Here is a 10667-nt window from a genome sequence, read left to right on the forward strand (position 1 = left end):
AATGAATTGTTAATAAGTTCTACAAAAATGTCTAACACCTGCAGAGGAAGTCACTAAAGGAAGCATTATTTCCTTTGCAACAGTTTGTTGTAGGTTTGTCATACTGTTTTAGGAACTTTCGTTAACTTGAGCACTCATTAACAGATTTAAGTGTTCATTGGATCAGCACATCACTAATAGGCATATTATATGTACTTTGTGTTAAATTATGTGGGTGACAATATCTACAATTTAGTACCTAAACTAACAAAAATGTTGAAAAATACACTAACTCAGACTTCAACATGGTCTGCACTGTATGCGTTTTTCACACAGCAGCAAAAATTGTGCTCATACATCCATGACCAGAAAAACAAATGCGTTTAAAGCCTAAAATCTGACAACACGCATCAAACCTTTAGAACATCAGTAGACAGAGAGAGCGTGCGGTACTCACAGCTTGGTCTTCCATTGGGTGACTGTGACTGTGTAACCAGTCATTCACCAGAAGTGAGTCTCTGACACTGGTAATCTCTCTCATGAAGGTGCTTGCCAACCACATGATTGACAGGTTGGGGGGCCATAGCGTGGGCTTCACCAAATACTGGTAACCCGTCCTGTAGCATCCTCCCCAGTGTCACTGGCACAGAACAATGACTTCTTCTAAACCCCATGTTGCTGAATACAGTGACGGCACTTTGCTTTTGTCCCACGGATGTAACACTACCAAATCATAAATCAACATCTTAACGTGACAGAAACATTTAAAATGTGCACAAACAGATAAGCATGTGTGGGTTTATGTCACACTAAACATTGAGATAAAACTGTGACGTACTGTACCATCCTAACACCACATCTAAGATGAGATCTGAGTAGCTGATGACTTACACTTTGATATCATCCCTCTTCAGATGGGAAAGATAAGATATACTGTAATAATCCCTATGGAGGAAATTTTTCAGTTTCAGCAGTTGGAAAAAGTACAGTGGAATAGCTACAGATAATATACATACATGTAATAGATAAAAGGAAAGATTCTGAGAAAAATTACAACCCCCCAAAAAATACACACACATATATATAAGATTAAAATCTGCTGCAAAATCTCGTATACGCACATGAACAGAGTCAACTGCACATGATAATCAAACCACTGAACCAAGAAATGTGCTCGGAGCTGCAATCCTCGCCGCAATATGACGTTGTTCACTGGGGCTCAGATGCCTGATACTGTTGACAGCCATCTCTTCATGATTCATACTTTGAGATGCTACAGAGCTCCTCCAAATGAATAAATCACATTGTAGATAATGCAGGATGTTGATGTCAATATCAACTTTCAAATATAGAGTTGCCATTAGGCTACTTACAGTAATGGTGGTTGTTATTGGGGTAGAATGTCTTGCGAGAGACTGAAAGTGCCACCTTATGAACCCTGTATGAAATCATGGAGTTTGCATTACTGTGCAAGGTAAAAGTGCACGCTAAGCATGATGAGGAGCAATTTGCCTCCTTCCCTCCTGACTCTTTGGGTGTGAGATGAAAGGTATGTAGCACTCCTGTAATCCATCTACAGGGCCAGCCACTATAGCCTTTCATGCAGGCGGCACAGTAAACCCATACTCTCTCTCTCTTTCTCTCTCCCTCTCGTTCTCTCTATAATGGGGAAAGCAGCTGTGAACAGAGGTATTGTTTTCGGAAGGGGTGAAGAAACAGGGCCAAACTACTAACAGCACAGACATATGTAAATTCAAGCCATTCATCCTTATAAAGACTTGACAAGAAAGTATTGCCCTTTATTTGTTCATTTTCATAGAGCAGAGATTCGACCACACTGATCTTGAAAGTTTTAGAAGAGTCTAGTACAGTGTCTAGCCTCCTTCTCTTGTCTATTTCAGTATAGAATACAAGATTAATAGCTGACCTTTAAGCGCACAGGGAACATGCACGTTCTGCTCAATTACATTAAACAAATACAAATGTCCCCCTTCTGCACTAGCTACTAGCGCAATTCTGCCAGCCGTCTATCAAACCAAGGAGAAATGTGAAAAATACCACAACTATGTCGGATGCATTCACATACTGTACGGCGGCTTCCTAGCTCGGGATGATGTTATAGAAATGTACAGACCCGTCTAAGGGAATCCTCAGTGGATTGGTGGCAGCTCTCACCACCTGACCCAGACCCAATGGCTGGCTCACCGCTGGGGCAGATAGGACCACAACACGTGACCACAAGCACATAAACCTGTCTGTGCTTACTCACTCCTGTCTAGTTAGCAGAGAAGATAAGTCCTCTGTACACCTGGCTTGAGACTGACCATCACTGAGCCTGCTTATCCACCACAGGCTAGTGTGTGTTTGTGATTATCTACGTGGGGAGGGGCATAATGAGTAGCCTTTACCCTAAATATGAGCCTCAGCTGCTACCGGCTTATACATCATATTTTACAACCATTGCAGGTTGTTGTCAACTAATGCAGGGAGACAAGAATCCTGGTTATGAACACTCTCCACAGGAAGAGCTACATTCCACGTGTCATACTCAAGAGCGAATGTGCATTTTACTGTGCTGTACTCTCATGTTTTCCATTCCACATGTGTGCAAACAAAATGGAAATATCCACTGTCAGCCATGTTATGAACTCTCGTTTGCTCATTTCGCGCTGCCATTTTGTGGGGGGTAAATATCTATGCAAAGCTTTTTCTTGGTGGGGAAAACATGAATCTTGAATCTCTGGTCTTTTCAACTGCTGCCATTTCATCAAGGAAAGAACAAACAAAAGAACATGGCACGTCACCGAGCCCCACCGCACGAGTGTTCTACCGACGGCGGCGAGAAACAGCGAGAAGTCACCGCAAGCGAATCCTGTTCTGATCTGGTTGTGAGCCAACTGGTTTACAGTACATCACAGCTCTGGGCCAGGAAGTGGGAACTACGCCCCTGCGCCATCACGCCCGCCTTCTCCCCTCCCACCAACCACCTGTGAACATCTCACAGGATGCAGACCCCCCCCCCCCCCCCACCCCCCACCCGCCCTGACTCGACACCCTCCTCACACACAAGTCGTCTCCAGCTGCGCCTCACCAAAACCCAGCATCAGACATGTTTTCTCCTTTTGTTACACTCCGCTGCTTCGGCAATGATGAAAAATATTTACGGGAAGTGGTGCTGCTACTGCAGTATGCAATTAATGACCATTTAATGGAGGATGTGCGCTTTGACTAATTGTGTGCTTCAACCACAGGCAAATGGTCATATCATGAGTATGAAATGTTTAAAGACTGATGTGAGTCCTTTAACTTTTAACCCATTTGAACAGCATGCACGCTGGACTTCCTCGGAACACGCTCGGAGTTCAAAGTGGGACAAATCTCCCAATATAGTACGCATGAAAACAAACATGGTGCGGCCGCAAAACCAGAGATTTATCAATAATCAACGTTAAAGTCGGGACTTGTTTACTGTGACCCTGGTGGAGGGTCTCATTAGTATTTGTACGCCATTCGTCAGGCACAGATGTTGGAGCTGCGTGTTCGACGTCCCTCGCATACACAACGGGAATGTTTTGTTTTCGCTGAATGTTCCTGATGGGCAAAGCAGTGCAAATAAATCAGTCTAGCAGGAATTCTGACCTTTGCCAGAGCCCGTGTTACCTCAGAGTTCGCCGTGCTCGTTGAGTGGCCTTGGCAGACAGACAACAACAGCCTGCCACCAGGTCATCCCTGCTCTCCCTTGCTCACTCGCCCCCCTCCCTCGCTAAAACAATGATCTCATTCCCCCTACCAGGAATCCGCTGATTGTTTTAAATACCTTCCACTCTCATATGCTTGACAGACTGCTGCTCCTTTTTCCCATCGGCTGGGGAGAGAAATGGGAAAAAGGGGAAAACAAAGTGACCTTGGCAGGAAACGTCAAGCCCTCTAGCAAGCCTGGGACTTTGGGTCCATTCAGGCTTTCAACCAATATTGTTTTAAATTACCACCAGCGACTACAAAACCCTTGTAATTCAATAAGGCTCTGAGAGCACATGGAAAAATAGATCTGCGTTTTCTGTGAAAGAGTTTTCGTTGGCAGAAGTGTGAGGCATCCGATGATGAAATGGGTTGCCAAAGGTAAGGAAACGCAAGAACACCTCAACACCTGGTACCATCTCTGTGGTACTGTAGAATGATGATCATAGAGACACTGGCATTATGACTGTTTATGACTTCTACCACCTCAATAAGAAACCATGAGCATAAATAATTCAGTTCCAATGACCTGCACATATTCCCAGACGTAGTACAACTCTAACCGTCTAAAAAAGAACTATATCACTTTAACATCTATGTATTTTTAATCAAAGGGGGTGCCATTCAGTCTTGATCATCCATGCAGACACCAGAGTAGGTTACAGTATGTGAAGACAGAGCATGATATTGACATGCAGAGGCCTATATGAGTCATCTCTGCCTTCAGAAACCACAACCAGTCATGCATCTCCCATGTCTCCTCTCAGGTTTTCTTGGTCCTTGTGTGTGTGTGTGTGTGTGTGTGTGTGTGTGTGTGTGTGTGTGTGTGTGTGTGAGACAGTCACATCCAGACTATACCGTAACCCTGCTCATGTTACCTCAGCGAGGGATAGAAGTCTCCAGGTGATTTTGCTGACCCGAGACCATTGGTTAGCTGTAATTCTCTGGCCAGAACAATAAGTCCTGCGATGCTGAAGAGCAGAACAAAAGAGATTGTCACACATAAGAGTAAGGATATGACCTCACTGGAGAGGAAGACAACAGACAAGGGCATTCTTCTGGCTCTTATCGTGTCAGGCTGTGGGCTCTGAACAGCTGAACCATCCAGCCCACCATACAAGGATGGAGAACAACCTCCACTGACAAACACAAATAGCTGCCAGTGAACACATCGGTGAACAAATGATTAATGCTGGGTTTTTATCATTGTTTGGGTGGAGGTGGGTTTCATCATCGTTTGTGAGTATACATTTTTGTTTTGTAGTGGGAATGAAAACATTTTACGCAGGAAAAGACAACTGTAAGGCCGACCGTTTGAGAGGAATGAAAAGATATGGATATGTGTGAATGAGTGTGTGCGTGCATGCGAGGGAGGTTGCCGGGGACGGCGAGAGTTGGTGGTGAAAAAGTGGTCAGTGGTCAAAGGGGCTCCGATTCCATTCTACATTTGACTCAGCAGCTGCAGAGGGAAAACGCTGACAGGCGCGAGGATGCTAAATTTAACTAGATGAGACTCCCACTACCCACTTCACAGTTCCGCCTGAGGACACACAGTAACCCACCCACACACACACACACAAACATACACACAGGCCCTAGAGACATACGCTGCCGGCTCCGCCCCGAATTCACAGCAAAACAGGCCTAAGTAGATCAGGTGTGTAACACGCATGTCATTATCACCATGATAAGGGTGGGACCCCACCGTCTGGGTGCTCGACTATGACGAGATGACACTCTTAGGAGATGAATCATGCATTAGGGCCGTGAATTGCAAGCATGAGAATGGTGCTGCTTGTGACACAAATATGACTGGCACAGCTGATGCCCTTAATGTGGTTCTTACACTGCCATCATCCCAGTCGACTCGAGAGAAAAACAATAAGAATAGTATCACACACTTCTTCCAAGTCCTCAAACGTATGGAGGAGAGGACCACACACAATGCGACTGAAGTTGAAAACATGCACGTGATGCCGCATCATCGAACTGCGAGGCTCTCGCATGATGGCAGAAGTATATCGGCAAATAATCACAAGCAAAACCTACCGGACATTTCTCTCAGTATAAATGCCTGATAAAATCCCTGCCGATGGAAAAAAAACACCTCAGTAATTTTACTGAGAAGTCATACCCTCCTAATTTTTTCTATTGTAACAAAAATGTGTCTAGTTGCACAGATTGAATATTGAGCTCAGAGCGACTGGAAAATAACGCCTTTGGCCAGATGTTCCCATGTTTGCCCTTTGATAAGGGCAAATCCTCGAGGCTCTTTGAGGTGCTACTTGAGGTCGAGAGCACTGCAGCCCACTCCTTCGCACAATCCTCTCTCTCTCTCTAGAGCACTTCTGGGCTGGAGCCTTTACCGTGAGGAGCTCACTGTGTCCAAGAAGCAGCTGTGCTGGCTTTACGGTGCCGTAGTCGCTGTTATTCTGAGGACACAACACAGCTCTAAGGACACCTTCGCCACAAGACACACACAGCTACTAGGCAAGGAGGAGGATGAGCAAACAAGGATGACCTTGTGCTTATCCTGTGTGCAGACTGATGTGATCTTAAGGACCTGCATTAGAGGCTACTGTACTTATGCTTGAAGGAGGTGGATTATCACAATTCTGTCCCACTTCACCAGCTTGTACAGTAATTCTTTACACGGCTGGCGTTTCCATAGCTCCTCCCCGGATAACCACTTAATTCCTCCCATAACCTTAAACTGTTGTTCTTACTTAAATCCAACCCAGAGTAGATGTGAGTAACATTAGAATGCATTTCGCACCATTAAACCGAAATGTATGACCACGAGATGAGTTCTTAACTAGCATTAATGCGCTCTCTGCCGGCCATCCTGCCCCTAAGCCCGGGACCCCTGAATTCTCGGAAGGGATCTAGTCCCTCTCTCCAGGCGGCTGACGCAGGGGATCATCACAGTCATCTGACGCAAGCATCGGGGCGATTTAGCAGCCCCGATGATCACTCATAGGCAGCACATTAAACTCCAAACAAAACAGAGCAATCAGTATCCCGCCTGTGGCCTTTTAAGAGTGATAGCTTCTTGGCACTTGAACGCCCCTGTGCGCAGCCTTGGGGAGAGCTGAGAGGCATCGCTGTTTCACAGAGGGCTTTTGCGGCCACAGAGAGAGCTGGGTCTGGCAGGGTAATGCAGGCTGATTTCACGTGGTGAGTGATAATGCCAGTAAGCATCACTGCCCGGGACAGTGAGGAAGGGGTAAAGGGAGGGGGGGGGGGGATGCAGGGGAGGGGTGCAGGGAGGTGAGAGAGAGAGCAATGGAGGGTGGACGAGAGAGACAGAAGTCGGGGGAGAGAGAGAGGGAGAGTGAGAGAGGGAAAACAAAAGCCCTTCGTCTGAGCTGCGGGATCTTAGGTTTCTCCCAGCAGCGTTGTCCCGTCTATGTCTCACACTGGCTGGAGCCGAGTCAAACATGCCTTTGTGCTGACGTGGGAGAACTATGGGAACGTGTTTTTTCTACTCGCGGATCTGATTGGAGATCAGGAGCTCTGCCGGGTAGGGGTCCACTCAGATGCCTGCAGTGAAAAGAACGATCCCCTAATGACCTGGAGAAAACATGGTGTAGCCTACAGTATGTGTGAAAACTTGCACTTGACAGATTGCTTTTTTATAGTCTTTCCATGTTTGCTAATTCATAAAGCATCCATTTAATCTCCAGCACGCAGTGATATTCCCATGCGGCAATCTACATTCTAGATTCTAGGTGCATGCAACATGCTCACAAAATGTTCACAGTGGAGTAGAACTCTACTCACTGCTTTCTATTATATAAGAATCACAGAACAAAAGAGAACTGGGGACTGCGATTTCATGAATCATTAACTATTGAGTGATCTCTCACTGACACCATTGTTTTAATTACATTAAGTGTACGTTGACATCTCGCTTATGCAAGACATCCTTATTGCAGGCACATCAAAGGGTTTCCATAGAGCAATGGAAAGCAGAAGAAGTGTGTAGCAGGTTCTGCTCTGCGCTTGGTTCAGAATGGAAAGCCTGCAGGGGGGACAAGCAGTGTCAGATGAAGAGATCCTGTTCCAGTGTGAGATTTCAGCTGTGGCTGGGAACCCTGCGGGACTAATTATGTGTGGATCCCCAAAACAACTGGGGTCAAATTGAGCAAACTTATTACATAGGTCATCACTTCATGAAATCTCATCACTTCATGAATACTCATGTCTGAGACTGTGACTGTAGTCTGTGACTATTTAACTGTCCTGTTCAATTAAAATCATATTAATTGCAAATTGTATGTCTCATTTAGGACATGCGTTGCTTTTTTTTCTTTTCTGTACCTCTAAAAATGTACAGTAAGCTATAGAACAATTAAATACTGAATACTGAATAAAATATTCATTTAAAATAAATAAATCATAACTATACAAAGCGAAGAACAACTTATTAGCCTCTGTAGACCTATGCTCTCCACAAAAATACTTGTGTAGGCAGGGGAAAATAGAATAATGATTGACAGATGTATTGCAAATTTGCATCGAATTCCTAGGAACATGGAATTATAGGCACAGTCCCGACACAACTATAGGGAACATATGGCACTATAGAACAATGGCGTCATCGTGGCTGCAGCACATGAACGTCGATGCACGTGCCTTACTACATCGCCATTGACTGATGAAATTACTCTTTAGTCTCATGGTAGACTGGGGCTATTATATTATAGCCATCTGCTACCCTTATATTTTTGTAGTTTCCCCATTTAAGAATAATGTAATAGGAAAAAACATATTTGTACTAAAAACTAATTTCCTTTTATGTAAAATGTGTTGCAAATACCACAAATAAGTCGAAAAAGCCAAATTAATTCGACAGCAAAATTCACGGTCGGCTCACCGCACAGTGACTGCACAGATTCCATGAAATCAGCAGTTCGGTCCACGTTCGCTCAGCACTAGACAAAGGAATGTCTGGCTGCTAGGTGTCACTCTACCATAAACTGCTGTATCACTGCATTAATTTCAGCACCACTCGAAACGTTGGTTTCAGGCATTACAAAGTGAAACAATACCAGGCATGCAATCCAGTCTTTAAAGTTTAGCTATAGGAATAATCATTGAATCGGATTCCAAAACGACTGTGTGGCGCCGTGAGCTCGTTCACCCCGGTGATACATGAGTGGCAAACGTAATTGCCCATATACTGCATGGAGAGGGTGTGTATGTACGGATGAAAATAATTTGTCGGTTAATTCAAGATGCCAACAAAACGCATTAGTCAGAGTAACCGTTGTTAAAAAACAAAATGTGGGCTAAGGAGCAGCCTCAACATAGCCTACATTCCATTATCAAACTAATGATAATTTACACAGTCACCAATTAAATATCTACTGGGATGACAATGCATGAGGACCGATCGTAAAGGCGCTGCTTTTTGTTTAAAGATACCAGGCTTGGGTCCACATACAAAGGCTACAAATGATCTTACTTGAAATTATAGTTCTGGTATCGCCGTTTCACAAAAATATATGCTCTGGTTCTTTAAATGACACCCTCTGGCTACCGAGCCCATTGCATTGGCTGCTGAACCAAATAAGGGTTGTCGTCCCTTACACAGCAAATATTTTGCTGATTTTTTTATGTGGATTAATGGGTGATTAAGATGGATGTTAATTGTGCAAGTGTGTAATTTGACGTGCAGAATGAAAAGGCTTTCGTTCATGATATGCATTTAAATGTGATTGTATTTTCCCTTCGCTCAATAGATTCAAACGGATGGTAGATGGGTTAACGGAAAAGTAACACCTAATCTAATGGCCTATGGCAATAATAGCCTAACGATATCAATAACCACCAAAAGCCTAAAATAAAAAATATAAAAATATATAGTCTAAAACTAAGTCAATTCATGACTTATTGGCTAGGCTACTCATGATCCCAATTGCAGTAATTCCAGGGCACTTTCCAAGTCCGAGTTCATTCATTATCGCCATGCAGTGAATGAAGGCGGGAAGTGAGACTGGGACTCTATGCATCGCCCCGGCCCCTTAATCGGTCAAGGTCTTTTCAAGTGACAGCGTCTTTTCTCTCAGAGATTCTTTCTCGGAGAAAACAAGGGCCATGCCTGACCCCGACACTCCGACGCGCCTCCTCCACCCCGGGATAGCAAAGCATCCACACTACTTGCAAAACACTCAGATCGGCGCGCTCACTGAGTCAGAGCATAACAGGATGTGGTATCCTTACGTTTCACTCTTTAAACCAGAATTCACACCCAAAACAAATACTACCAAATGCACACGACCAAACAGTTGAGATTTAAGCATGGGTTATTTTGGAGCGAGTAGGCTAACGTCTTTGACAGAACATGCTGTGGTTTACACACTCAACGTGCAAGTTTATAACTCCATTCGCTGCCAGGGTACATACAAAGTCCTATTATAAATGTATGAAAACCGCACATTCAGTTCACAAGGCCATTAGAGAACGAATTTTGGTACACTTAATATGTAAAAATATTAATGCATCTCACCTTATAACTTTCTCCTTTTTCCTGGTAATCCAGCCCTTTTCCGTTTACCAAATATTTTTTTCACATGATGACTTCCTTGTCGTTTCCTAAAGCCCCCGGCTACAGGGAGATTACTTTTACGCTGCACAATTATGTTGTGTCTTTCTTAAAAAAAAGGGGGGGTATGTGGTTATAAAACTGTTGTTTTTCTTCTTCGGCAAATGTCAGTGTGATGATCCAGTGCAGCGTGCTGCTCCGTCTCCGCTGTTTGTTACACTCGACTGGAACGCCTACTCTCAATCGCTACATTGTTGACATTCGGCCACTGACGTCATTGTATCCCTCATTCACAACATTACGCGGTGCAGATTGCGTTGGCGCCCGGGGCAGTTAGGCACATACTCAAAAAAATGTCCGCAGATGAGATGGTGAATTGCTGTATAGCGAGTGCGCGCAG

At 44.4% G+C, this 10667-nt stretch overlaps 1 protein-coding gene across 1 annotated transcript in view; it reads right to left on the bottom strand.

Annotated features, from left to right (window-relative positions):
• The window catches only part of bach2b (BTB and CNC homology 1, basic leucine zipper transcription factor 2b), a 67197-nt gene extending 56846 nt beyond the window's left edge, over window positions 1-10351 (bottom strand). The window contains exon 1 of the mRNA XM_084439563.1: window positions 10232-10351. The gene's annotated coding sequence lies outside the window, so the exon portion shown is untranslated. The remainder of the gene's footprint in view (window positions 1-10231) is intronic.
• Between the last annotated feature and the right edge of the window lie 316 nt (window positions 10352-10667).

Source organism: Borostomias antarcticus (assembly GCF_949987555.1).
Source record: "Borostomias antarcticus genome assembly, chromosome: 6".
NCBI lineage: Eukaryota > Metazoa > Chordata > Actinopteri > Stomiiformes > Stomiidae > Borostomias > Borostomias antarcticus.